The sequence below is a fragment of the Rhyacophila brunnea genome, unplaced genomic scaffold (assembly GCF_057557595.1).
Source record: "Rhyacophila brunnea isolate RB1 unplaced genomic scaffold, BYU_Rbru_1.0 scaffold_11, whole genome shotgun sequence".
Taxonomy (NCBI): domain Eukaryota; kingdom Metazoa; phylum Arthropoda; class Insecta; order Trichoptera; family Rhyacophilidae; genus Rhyacophila; species Rhyacophila brunnea.
The window spans coordinates 3,131,093-3,145,908 of record NW_028232763.1 but is presented as its reverse complement, the minus strand read 5'-3'; the positions used below and the strand labels follow the sequence as shown (position 1 = coordinate 3,145,908).

The 14,816-nt window shown below is 32.4% G+C and overlaps 1 protein-coding gene across 2 annotated transcripts in view; it reads right to left on the bottom strand.

Moving 5' to 3' along the window:
* Nucleotides 1-14,816, bottom strand: part of LOC147078283 (ATP-binding cassette sub-family G member 4) — a 102,940-nt gene that overhangs the window by 23,074 nt on the left and 65,050 nt on the right. The gene's annotated exons all lie outside the window — the stretch shown is intronic.

Below are 14,816 nucleotides of genomic sequence, written 5' to 3'. Positions count from 1 at the left end.
TCGGTATTAAATCGAAGTATGTAATGTTTTTATTTATTGATGATGATCGTTCATCAAGGCTCGATAGTAAAAACAATTTAATTACTTAATAATTAATCTCATGTATCACTAATTAATGGCGGTAAAATAAACTAGTTTGAAGAAAAATGTGTGTGCACTATGACCATGCAATAAGTAATTAAATATCCTTTTTTCGCTAGAACCATTATCATTAAGGTAATCATAAAATTTCCTTCCCCGTATTCTTGCAAGCCTTATAAAATTAATTACCAACTGTGTCCATACATATTACATATTGTGCAATTATGTGAGTACACAATATAGTATGTAATATATGAAAATTATTTAATTACTGATATATGTATAAGAAAATAGCCTTCACTTTGAAATAGTTCATAATAATAATATTTTAATTCAAGGTTTATTGTGATCAATTTACATAAATCGAAGCAATTTCCGATGAAAAATAATATTCATTTAATAAATACTAATTTTTCAATCGTTTAAGAGCATAATACATGCTTGATAGTAATTATCTATACATAATATTAATTAAAGCTTGATTCTAAATATAAATATATTGAAATCGATTCTGACATATCAATCATTTTTTTTTTGCTACCCTGAGAGACTTTTACCAGTTTCATAAAAAAATAAGTTCAAAATACATCATTTTGATAAGGTGTCTCTGAGTGGTTGAAATCGGTGATAATTAATCGGATGTATTTATAAAAACATGCCATGTCTACGTCTCTGGAGTCCACGGCCTACGCCACCAGCGTAGAGGTGCTACGCTACTACAACGAGCTATAAGAAAGGTAACTACGTTAAATCAGCGCTTGTCAAGTGCATGAATTGCATTTTTGTTTTGTAAAAAAAAATAACGGAACAAGAACAAGTTTTGTCCTTAAATAAATAAATACATACTGAATGATTTAAATTGAAATGTAGGATAAATATATCAAACCGGCTTAAATAAATGTACGTTCAGCGAATGTAACTACGTTGCCACTACTGTATATATAATATGACACTGAGAAGGTTTCTTGTAACCAATTGATTGATTGGTAACATCTTGATTGTAACTAGGGAATCCAATCCCGGGATCCCGAACAATTTTCGATATCTATGAATCCTGGGATTAGTAATTATAACCCCAAACCTTCAGGATTGATTTTTTTATCAATCACAATCAAATAGTATGTGTACAAAATTATGTTAGTGAAATGTATGTACCTGCAAATGTCACAGGGGGAATCGCCGGATGCTCACGGGCATTAAATAACCATTTATTGTTGTCATACGCAATTGTAAGAACATCATAAAAATAATAAATTCGCTCATTTACCAGTTAGACGCCACTGACGTTCTGGCACGCAAACGGCGTCTAACCGCCAGTGCCACGGACGTGCAGGCAGGCACTTGTTTCTGCGCTGAATTTTATGAATGTTATCTTTTCTTAAATAAATAAAAAAACTGTTTGACTTTATTACAATATTATTTACTATTTACCCCATTAAACCCATGTATTTCCATGATTGAACGTACACAATATTAACATTAAATGGACGTAGTTATGCAGAATGTAGCCAGTCCACAATAATGTCGAGCTGAGATAATGGCACTTTAACAACAACATGATATTAAAAATGTATGTAAAATTGTAAATAGTATTTTATTTCAAGAATATTTTTTTTGCGGCTAGGCTATTTTCACCAGAACGTAGAGACAACCTTCTCGCATCTGATCTATATCATATCTCATTTTTTTTATTTTTGTGGACTGGCTACTTTCTGTATAACTATGTCCAAATGTCTTAAGTACATAGTATATAAATTAACAGTTTCGAACGATTTTATCAATGCTATTTGTATAGGTACATAAAAAAAATAATATTAACTATCGAAAAAAACGCCAATCCCGGGATCGTCAAATTGTAATCCCGAAATCCCGGGATCAAAATTTTGGCTCGGGATTGGATTCCCTAATTGTAACCAATCACTGATATAAAAAAAACAAAGCTCTCAAAGCTAGTGGGTGACGAATCAAATAAACAAAAGCTTGCGACGGAGAGCTATTTCTTAAAAAAATGACAATTATAGCGTAGTAGGTATATTAATTATTAGTACCTAATGTGAATTTAGAATTGCAGCCCATTAACAGGACAGAAACCAAGTCCTTCTCGGCGATGTTCAGGTATGCGACAACTGACAACATCGTCTCCTCACTTTTTCTCTTTTACCTGAAGCCGTCAAGTAATCGCTAATTTTCCGTTTGCCTTTATCAGTAATGGCTCACTGCCAGAACATTATATTTAAGCAGGTAGTCCGTTAAAGTTTTACAGCTAATCATCTCGATCTCGTGATACGCTCGATTAAGAGCGAGTGTGATGCGGGGCGGGTTAGTTTGGAGGGAACTATTAGGTAGCTCATCGGGAGGGCAACCCTCCTGCGTGAGAATGAGTATAGGTGGGCATTGTTTCTTAAATTCTTAAAATAGGGTCTGCTTAGCTCATTCGGTGTACTACCTTGTATCTAATTATTCTAATTTATATACTTTTAGGTATAATATATATTGTATTTACACTTTTCTACTGTTTAATAACTTTTATATAATACTGTTTAAATAATATTTCTTTGTTTCTAAATGTCATGTTGTGAACGTCTTGGATTAATAATTTGCAATGTTCACTATATGTAAAAATAAATAAAATTTGAATTTGAATTTGTACAGCTACATAAATTACAGCTATATTTTAATGTTACTATAATATATTCAATATAGCCAACTCCTAGTTATAAAACCACCATAAGTCGGTTTTGGTCTAATCCCCGAATGAGATTCATTTTAGTGAATTTTTAATACTGTTTGTATATATGTACTTACTATAAATGTTTTATCACTTAATAGCTTAATTTTGATATCAATAATTAATGCGCCACTCATTTGTAACAAACAATGTCTAATATTTTAAAGTTATATCTCTTTAAATGATTTGGCATTGCTAAATAGTTACTACTAGTTTATGTAAACAATTGACTTTATATGGTGTGCGTCATATGTATAATTAGTTTATCGTATATTTGTTCTTTAAATGAAATACAAAAAAAAACGTTATTATATTTATTAAAAAAAGACATAAGCGTAGGCATTATCCGTCAACAATTTCCAGAAATTAAAGTTAATCGAGTAGTATTACTGACAACAGATTTTTGACAGTATCTGCGAGAAAACGAGTCCGGAAATTTGTACGTATGCAGTTCGCCGTATCACACTTCACTGTGAAATGTTGTATCGGAAATCCACAATCAAGACCGTCCAACCTCTTTGGGTCGTATAGTACCTACATAAAATTCATGTATAAATAAAACATGGTTCTTGTCGGTTTTCGGTTTCAGGAAGCCAGCAGCAAACAAATTCTGAAAATAGCCGATATACTGGATTTTTAATGTTGGGTTACGTTAGGTTAGGTTTTCATTATTGAATTCATGAATTTTGCCAAAATCAGCTATGAAAATTGAATTAATATTCATATTGAATCTAATCAAATTGGAGACCGTATAACATACGGTCATCTCTTTCCAATAAAAAAGCTCACGGTGAAATGTTTTACGTACAATTTACATTTACGAGGGGGCATTTATACTAATTTTTAGTTGGTTCATACTTTTTCGGAATAAATTATTTTATAAAGTAATTCTTCATTTTTCAATAAAACTATTTCAATAAAATTAACAAACTGTAAGACATGTTTAAAATTGTATTGCATTAAAATTATTCATTTCTTAAATTCCACCGATAATCTATTTCTTTAGTTGATTCATTGACTTTTTATATCTGAAAAAACTATTTCAATACTATTGCTATTGCGGCCAAAAAATGCCGTGAAATCAGTGACCAGTGTCCAATTTGAAATGGATGACAAAATAGGATCGTTTCTAAAATGTGTGAAGGACAATATTATTATTTATGTCGAAAACGACACAACATTTTGGATACCATCAGCTGGTAACCCTATGTTTTTTTTTTTTTTTTTTTAACCTAAAATGGAATTATGTATCTAGTTTTATTGTTGTTTCATTTATAAATTATATTATCTCCTACATTGCCTTTGCAAAATATGTCGCGTAAACAATGATATTTCATACATACCACGCGTATATTTTACGAACCGGAGCGCTAAATAATTATCAGAAAATATTAACATTGTTATCTAATTTTATGTATTACTTATAACATTAAGTATGTTAGATTTTTTGTTAAACTTAATATGGTATATTTAGCTCAGATGGCCAAAATATCTTTTTCACGAGACGGAGCGATACTTTTGGGGATTCCATGAACCGGAACGGCGCTCCGGTGCGCTCCAGACCATTTCAAACCCTGACACTGAGTCTAGCCTGTCGCGCTGCTCGGTAATGGTGGTGTTATAATATTAGAAGTATTCATTTTTTAAATCACCGAATATTAACTTCTATTAAATAATTATCGCCAGTTTATCTCGTAGCACAATCAGCCGAACCTACATTAAAAAGCGTCACACCTGACAGTTCATATCCCGGGATAATTAACTCTCGAATACGACATAGCATATTATTATGTATCACATTTTTCATTGATTTTGGAGCCAAGTTGAGAAAATACTTAGTATTAAGGAAAATTAATTTATGGAAATAGATTACAAGAATAGTAAAAAATAGACAGGGCGTCGCTACTTAACAGCCGCCCCTTTCACATACCCCTTCGCCTACCTGTCAAATAACTGATAATCACATCGGACTAGGTAGGGTTTTATGATCATAGTTTATACAATATTATACAACCAAACAATACTAATACGTTAATCCATTCAATACGTCATCTGTTTTTTTACTCCACACCTATGTATAGGGATTGCAATACCGAATGAATACATCAATACCGGTATTTCGTATTAAATACCGGTATTCTTCAAAATATATTATAGAAAAAATAAGTACATATCAATAAATAGAGCTATTAAAAAAAATATTTTATTGCAACCTAGAGTACACATTTACTATGTTGACCTTTATAAATATGTGTAGATCATAATATTGTAGAACTGATGATTTTTATAAATACTATACGTCCCAGTGCAGGAAAATCTCTCTTGAATTAAACGTTTATTAGATTTACTTTCAACGTTGGATCAATAGAATAATTGGAAATAGTATATGCCACGAATGTTTTGTTTTTCGAAATATGGTAAATAATCGGGACAATTCTATACTTGAGTATATTGGAGGGATTTGGTTTTATTATTAGTTAACTTTTGTTGGTTTCGGTCAATATATTTCGAGCGATTTGGCAGCATAAAACTTATATCTACACTAAATTTAATATAGATTCAAAATTAAATTCATGTTCAAAAAACATAAACGTGTTTGCTTTCTTAATAGTACCGATCAGTGGCGGCTCGACGACTTTCTAGGTGGTGGGGTTTAGCCATCAATTATTAAATATACATACCTACCTACCTACTTTCTCAATACATACTACTAATAATAATATGGTTTTATTAATGAGGAAATGAATAATTTTTCAGAATAAATAATATGATTATCTGAGTCGTTACTTAATCACATCTAGTTCACATAACATAATAATTATTATAGACTTATCAGTTTTGAACAGCAATTTGCAGCGAGCGTTTTTACTTACCATGGGGTTATTTGATTCGCTCCCCAGTATGCGTATACTAACGCTAATGCATTCACATGCTTTGTAGAACAAGATATGTACCGCGACGACGGGTTTGTTATCTCATATTATCTCATGTTAGCCATAGTTATCTCAATTTGTACATAGGTGTTACCGTAAAATAAGGCGTATTTAATTTAATTAATTACTTTAATACCACGTTATCATCATTATGTTATTACACAAGTTACAATCATTGCTTTAGTTATTTTGTATAATAATAATAAACAGTATATCTATATAATTGCGACGCGTTTAGATGGATAAAATAAATTAAATAGTTCATTTCATGATAATGATGTGGGGATGGTCCCTACGAACCATTAAGGTAGAGCCGTCCCTGGTACAGATAATACCGGTATTTTGGATTTTTAAACCGGTATTTTGCTATCGATAAATAATAATTTAATACCGGTATTGCAATCTCTACCAATACAGCATTCACCGAAGAAAATCTATGGAATGTGGTAATTAAATAACGCTGTTGTTTCTTATTTCAATTTTACAACAATTTAAGGCCACCAATGCAATGATGCTATTATATTATTTACTGGAATATCGCAATTAAATATTGATTTAACCCATTCACGTAGCTCAATAAGTGAGTATTGAGTATAAAACTTAAAAGAATAATTATTGAGTGGAAAATCAATGAAGCGAGCAAAATATTGGCACATAAGTGCTATTCGTTTTATCGCAGAATTACATTATTGTGACCAGTGTTCAAATAATAATTTATAAAAATATTTCAAATAATGTAAGATTTTACAACAGTAGGTACTTTGTTGTGTTTAATACAATATCTTTAAGATAACATTCTTCTATTTAAATATAACCAAATCAAGTATATGAACGTGAAACTATAATATTATAATGGTTAGGATAATCTTCTCATTAACATATATTTTACACTGTTACTTGACAGAAAGATATTTTATCAGAACAAAAATTTAACTACCTAGCTATATTTGTTATATTTCTATTTTTCATCTAAGCATTCTTCTTTCGACCATGTCCGATCCTAATAGGATCATATGGTCCTCCACAGAGTAGAGGTTTGTATTGACAGATTTTGTTTTTTACGAGAAATGGATGTCAGCCACTTGCTCAACCTATTAGGTCCATACCCTGACACACACAAATTGAAAAACAATATGTGTACTTGCCAGACCCAGATTTTACGCCCACGGTGGCCGCGCGGCTTAAGCGTTGGACTATAACACCGTGGGTCCCAGGTTCGAACCATAGTATGTACCAATTATATGAAATTAAATTATAGAATAATCGTTTCCTACAAAAATGTCAGTTAATCGCCAAGAAGAAGCAATAAAAGAAGAAGAGATAATTGTTTATATTAATTTTGGCACAAATAGATTGATTTCAGTGGCGAAGGGTGGACGTAGGCTGTTAAGATCCGACATAAATAGTGCACACTAAACTTTTTTAGTCAAACGTATTTTGTTTTCATTAAAGCAAGGTTACAATGTGTAGATAGTGTTTGTTGGTGTTTAAAATTCAAGTAAACCCTGCCTAGTCCAACCCATAGTAAATAATATAGAAAAAAAATATACGTTCATCTATAGAATATCTAAAATTATGCGATTGAACCGTACATAATTTTAGAAATTTTAAAGATAGAATAACCTTTTTTATCGTTTAAGATTTGGTTTAGGCAGAGCTTAATGAATTTAAAAAAACTAACCAACACTTAATTCAACGAAAACAAATAAGTATGACTGTAAAAATGTGCACTATTTTTGTCGAATCGCCCATAGCATACCTTAATTATTATGGTTTGGTTTAGGCATGGTTTAATTGAATTTTAAAACTAACCAGCACTATTTGTAAAATTGTAATCTTAATTCAATTGAAACAATTAAATATGACTGACAAAGTTTAGAGTGCACCATTTATGTCCAATATTAACAGCCTACCTCCACCCCTAGTTACTGATTGCTTTATACATGTTTAATTAGCACAATATATTAAAATATGAAAGTTCAATGTACTTGCACTTCCAAAGTACCTAGTTAAATTTCGTTAAGGTTTGATTTTTATAATAAATATAAATACAATCTACTATAGCGATACCTAATGTAAGTGTTTTTATTGACTGATTCACTCACTTCTTAAATTATAATCTTTTCCAATCTGTTAAACGTTTTAAACTTCCTGTTGATTTAAAGAATTATATTATCTATATAATACCTAACTATAGAATTTTCTCAAACTGCCTTGAAATTATTTGTGATATCAAGGTAAGAATATCATTTGTTATAACAACCTATTCACATATATTATAAAAATATATTATTGCTAGAATTCTCATAAAACTATCTTTAAATGGTAGATAAACAGACTTTTTTATGATACTACTTAATATATTATACATGTTTTGTTTCTATAATGCGCATGGCGAAATTGCTTTTTATTTAATGTTAATTGCAGCCCTGGGCAAGACGTCGATCGCGGTCCACCGGTGGATCATCAAATTTGATTGGAGTGACCGTCTGAACATAAGTTAAAGGTGTTATTTTTTTCAGGTGATGAAAAACGATTTCAAAGTTTTCACTAATATGACCAATAAAACTAATTTTTACTTCCTTATTGTGTCACCCCAGGGCTGATTATATTCATGCCGTGGCATTGAATGATGGATTACGATGGTAGTGCTAGTTATTGATTTTATTCGAATGCAATACGGTAACCTGGTCGCAATAAATGATAACTTTCAATTGTTCAAATTATTACTATGTATTTCAATATGCAACAAATTTTCTATAAACAATTCATTCGAAGTACTACCGTCGAAGTTTACAGTTTCTTGTCACGTCCTGTTATATAGTGGGCATTGGTTGTATTCGTTTTGAAATATTGATGTGGGAAAAAATGCTAAAAAAAATGCAAAAAAGTATAATCAATAAATGTTCTTTATCTTTAGAGGAAAAGGAAGTTTTTCCCATTCAAAACTACATAAATTTAAAAGTACACCGTTCAAAACCAAAAAAATATTTTGTAGTCTAATGGACGAAGAAAAGTAAATTTAATAACTTGTACACTAAACTTTGTCAGTCATACATATTTGTTTTCATTTACCTAAGATTACAAACCTAGTATTGATTAGTTTTTAAAATGTAATTAAACCCTACGCAAATAAAGCCATTATAGATAATAGTCAAAAAATATTTGTAAATATTTAAAATATATAAAATTATGCAATGAAATCTTACATCACTTTGAATATTATGTTATAGATTGAATAATGTTTTTTTTTTCTGTTATGGTTTATGCAAGGGCAACATAGATTATAAATGCTTTTTTGCAGTTTGTATTCTTAGTTAAATGAAAACAAATAAGTACGACGGGCAAAGTTTAGTGTGCACTATTTATGTATTGGCCCTATGATGGCCACGCGGCTTAAGCGTCGGCCTATAGCGTCCTGGGTCTGGCAAATAAACATATTGTTTTTCAATTTGTGTATGAGTCAGAGTATGGACTTAGTAGGTTGAGCAAGTGGCTAACATCCGTTTCTCGTATAAACAAAAATCTGTTAATACAAACCTCCACTCCGTGGAGGCCCATATGATCCTATTAGGATCGGACAAGGTCGAAAAAAGAAGAATTGTTGTAGGATATCCATAACCTACCTCTATCCTTCGCCACTGTAAGATACCAATGTTTGTCAATGCGCAATAGAATTTAAAAAATAGTAATACTTATATTATGTGAGGTTTTGCCAACGATTTTTTACGGTCTGGTCAAATACGTGTTTCCTATTGTTTGTGCAAATAATAACGGTTATTATCGTTGCTATTGTTTGTTAAAATGTCGAAAGTTCACGCTTGGCGGTAATTAAACATTATTTCGCGTGCATAATTTTTCAAAATAATGTAATTACCTGCCGAGGTATTAAGTATAAATGAAATCGAGAAAACTCGCGGAACGACAGTGTGGGAAAAAAAACCTGCAATGTTTTATTGCCCAGAGCAGGGGTTTGCAACAGCTACCGCAGACAAAATCGTGTCCGGAAATTTGTACGTATGCAGTTCGCCGTATCACACTTCACCGTGAAATGGGAAATATATGGTCGTATATTAAAGACCGTCGAACCTCTTTGGGTCGAAAAGTATTGAGATAAAATTCATGTTATAGGATGGTTTTGTTAATTTATAACATAGAAACACTTTGGGCCCACGTTGGTCGCCAGTTTTCCCAGTGTTAATGTTGTATAACATTTTGTAATTGTAATTTTTGACGTCACAATTACAAAATAAATGGATCTCTATAATGAAGTAAAATGGTTAAAGCAAACATGAGCATGAGACATAAAACCGGGCCGTGGAGTTACCTGATCTTTTCCAAGCCGAACTCCACTATTCCTTCAGAAATCTCGCAACTGATAACTGGAATTTGAATTAAAAACGGGGATTGCACGGCTGAAGGCTCGTGCAATCCAGGGTTTAGGATGTACATAATAAATTTCTGGGCCCCACACGATCTGACAACCGTGAAAGATAATAAATATTTAACAGTGTGGAATATGGGAACAAATAAAATAAAAGAGCGATTTATACTTGACAGAAACTATATTATCGCAAAGACAAGAATTTAAAATACATTAAATGGATGTTAACCATCTCGATACTGAATTTTGAAGAATCTAACTTTAAATACAAGCAGCTAAGTTTGAAAAAAAATAAAGCAAGAATGGTGGATCAATAATTAAATAGTTTTAAAATACCCAAATTGGAACGGTCAGAGGCTCTTGACATGACGGCTTCACCGTGCTCCGTTAGGTGACGTCCATGATTAATATTGCGTAGACCCAACCGGAGAACGATTGTTCTGGGATTCCGAGTTCACAGAGATTAATCAACAATAATAGAGAATATTTCAAACGGTATACGAAAGCAGATTAACCAGATAAGATGACTCGCTTGACCAAATAACCAGATGAACTTGCCAAAATATTATTTCAGGTAGGTATCACATTTGACAACTAGATACCACACTTATCACTAGAAACGAATCTCGATAGTGTAACGTGCTTAGTCTCAAAATAGAGGACATCTATGATAAAAGTGTCAGAGCTGATCAGACTAAATCGACTGGCTGTAAGACTGTGAGAGATATCAATTACGGAGTCAACATAGAGTTAAATACCAATCCATCTAGATAGTGCTTGCGGCGTCCAGTCAATGGGTAGCGCCATCTATGGGTCTCTTTTCGAAGTTATGCCGCTGTAATATCTAAACAAACACGGTTCTTGTCGTTTTACACGAAGCCAGTTTTGAAATAACCAATATACTGGATTATTTGTTAGGTTAGGTTAGAATCTAATAAAATAGGTACATTATTGTATGCAATGCTCCACGGACAACGCGTATTTTTTCATCTCGGTGCTATAGAGATGACTGTATAGTATACGGTCATCTCTTTTCGATAAGAAAGCTCACGGCGAACTGTGATATGATGAAATGTAATACGTACAATTTACATGTAACCGGACAAAAATAACTTAATTCATGACGTGCGTCCAACGCAACTATTGCGTTGCCCATTAGATATAATTAGCAATTAGCATTATAATTAGCAGATAAATGTGGTAATTAATTAGTAACTAACAGGTCCGCCGTGAATGAGTTAAACACATTTATTATTATAATAGGAATCGTAATTTACCATAAGAGTCGTAAAGTAAGACTAAACCCTAAAGCAGTTATGTCCCTAGACAAAGTGCAGCCCTAAGCAGACTCAGAATACTGTGCCCACTTATTTTTAGTTTCAAATTGTCTACAAATGCGTTAGGTATGTACCTACCTACCTAAGTATATTTTTATTTATTTTCGGCTATCTGAAATAGACAAATACAAAAATTCAATTAAATTGACATATATACTTACACCATCTACTGAGTATTAGAGCATTTCCACGAAACCGACTCTCAAACGTTGGTGGTTTTAGATAGATGGAAGTCTGTGGTGCTGACAGATTTGGAGGCTTGCTTGTATAAATATTGCTTGTGCTATAAACAGTATTTATATTCTATTGTATACAACACAACAATAGTTATGTTGTCAAGATTTTGTATGCTTCGATCATTTTGTAATTTAAGATATGAATACTTTTTAATGCAGCGACCACATTGCCTGCTTTATGCTACTGATCTAAAAATTCTAATATTTGTATTCGTTCCTTCATTCACTGTCCCTATGCAACGCATGACGTGCCTACCCTGACGGGGCGTCAATGGGAAAAACAAACCTTTCTAAAATGTCGCCGTATTTCCCACTGAAATCTTGTAACATAGGATACAAAGTTATATTTTTTTATAATTTTGTACTATACTTCCATTTTACAACGTTTTTATTAGCTCGTATTTTTATTTGTCCGGTGGTTGTTTGTCCGGTACAAATCTTGCAATCGATTTTTAAATAACTTCCCGACTAGCTAGACATTTGAAACTTTTGGAATATATCAGAACACGATGCCAATGCATTCTTTTAATACTTTTAGCCATATTTAAGTAAAATTGAATTCATTTTCAGTTAATTCTGTTTTGTATGAAAGGTTATTACGGAAGAAATCCGTAATCCAATTCACTATTATTGGTTGCTAAGTGGGTGGTCCTAGCAACTAAATTATTAATACATACGTGCGTTACTATGGAAATCAAAATGACATTTCAGTATACTATATTTTTTTGTTTGTTTGTTTTTTTATTTACTTCATATCAAGTACATGTTTGAGCATATTGAGCATAATAATTCAACAGAAAATATAAAAACGTTGTATATAAAAAGTTCTTTTTATTTTGTAATTATTATAAACGTCTCCTTGCCCAGGGTATAAGTATATTACAAATTTATTATCTTTCAAAAACTGTACTATCGCGATACAAAATTACATAAATAACCGAATATGTGTGCAAAAGTGGTTTAATAAAATCCAACGCTGTTGAACTCGAAGTAATATTTATCTTCCAGGATGATAGTTACGTAAAATACTGATAACTCAATTAAGTTGGATTCAATGTGAGGATCCTCAGGAAGTCCTTCACATTGGACTTAGAGTAGAGGAGAGACATAATTATTTTTCAGTAAAGGTAAAGGAAACATGAGACTTGATATTTATACATCTCCACAAGGAGTTGACTGGATATATCATTTGGAATTTTTAACACAGAATATTGTGTACATTAATAAGCATCGGAAAATTTAATTACACTACACACATGGTATACGTCGTAAGGGGTTGTTACTAGGGTGCTGTGTCACGAGACATTGAGTTATCGGGTCGTTTATACTTTTATTTTTCACCAGGGCTCTTAATGGACCGGACGGAAATCGGTAAAGTTATCGCTCCGTCTCGTGGAAAAAAAAATGACCGTCCGAGCTAGATAGGCCATATAATAAGAAATCTAACACACTTATTTTTATGAAACACACATAAAATTTGATAACTATGTAAATATCTTTAGAAAACTGTCGAGCGCTCCGGTTTGTTAACTTTTCCATTTCGAGCGCTGTTTTTCACACAGTGTAATAATAATAATTGGTAGTTCATAACGTTACACTAGGACATTGTATAATGTTTATATTATACTATTATTAATTGTACACTGTACTGTAAATTATAGACAATTCATCTTAAATAAATTACCGATTATTGTCGCGGAGGCCACATGTTTACGTAGTTTGCGATCAAGAACTTCTTGTCCACGTGTTTAAACTGTGAACTAACAATCCCCCCAGTGCAGCTAATCGAACTTCCGTTTTCAAATGAGAAATGCCCCTAAATTTATCATTTCATTTTACGCTTCCGTGGTGTACAGATCTATAAATTTACGTAATTTGATGCTTTTTATAATAAAAATATGTCTAAAACGATCAGGAAAATTATTATTAGTATTTTTTTTGTTTATTGCGGAAAAGAAAATGAGTCGCATCTAAAAAGAGAGCCAATACATTATTCAAACACGCCTGCCGTATGTGCGTTGCCGCCATGACAGCTACGTCACTGAGAAGATATGCGACTACAGTGACTTCCGGTTATCGAAGAGATCTTGTTGTTGGACAGTAGTTTGGCGAGGTACCTCTTCCTGAATGGAAAAGATGTATTACTTTTAATTTCAGCGTTATTACGTTTTTTGTTGATTCCTCGGTACATCCCTGCCGAGGAGCACGGGTTAGGTATGGTAACGGGTTTTCTATATTATTTGGCAATCGTTCACCGAGGTTGCAGGGATTGTTTCCTAAACACATTGATAGAATGTTGAATTAAAGTGTTTTTGCCACTGTTTTCTTGGGCATAAAACAGTTTATATTCAAAACCGGTTGGAAACCCCTGTCCAGTAGTTATGGTATGTAGTAGAAGTACATCGCTGAACCCTTTACGGCCCAAAACCGTAAGATTTAGAAAAATAAAAATTAAATGAAATACATTTAAAAATAATTAGTATTAGGTTAAATTTTAATATATTATCTTTATAAATAAACTTAGCCCAATTGATAGATAAGCTTGAAGAATGAAAAAAAAATCAGTTTTATACCTACTTATAGATATGGACAAAAATTAATCTGGTCAAGTATCTGGTCTTCTTCATTTTTATTTTTTGTATTGAGATTTGGACCATATATCAAATCGAAAGTTGAACGATTGATTCTTTACAAATGTAGTGATGGAGACACGACGTATAGAGGATACCATGTACAGGACCCATGACCATGGCCCCCATATCCTAAGCGGGCCCCTTACCTATCGCTAATTTAAAGGCAGTGTGACGCTCTACAGTAGCGTTTTCCAAAATGATGTACGCGGTAAAATTTATGTGTAGGTATATTTAGTGTTTTTTTTTGTATATTTTAATACATACATCCATTTGAATTATGGAGTTGTCGAGTATTGATACACAATTAAAAATTGTTGTACAACCACGTAATATTAAACAACAATGTTTTTAAAGAAAATAGTACCGCAGGCGACTTTTTTTCCCTAGTGAAACAAATTTGTGATGTATGTTTATATCACTTATTTGATTGACCTGCCCCGCCGGGCCCGCAGGCTAGGGCCCTGTAAGCCCCCCCTTGTGGGGG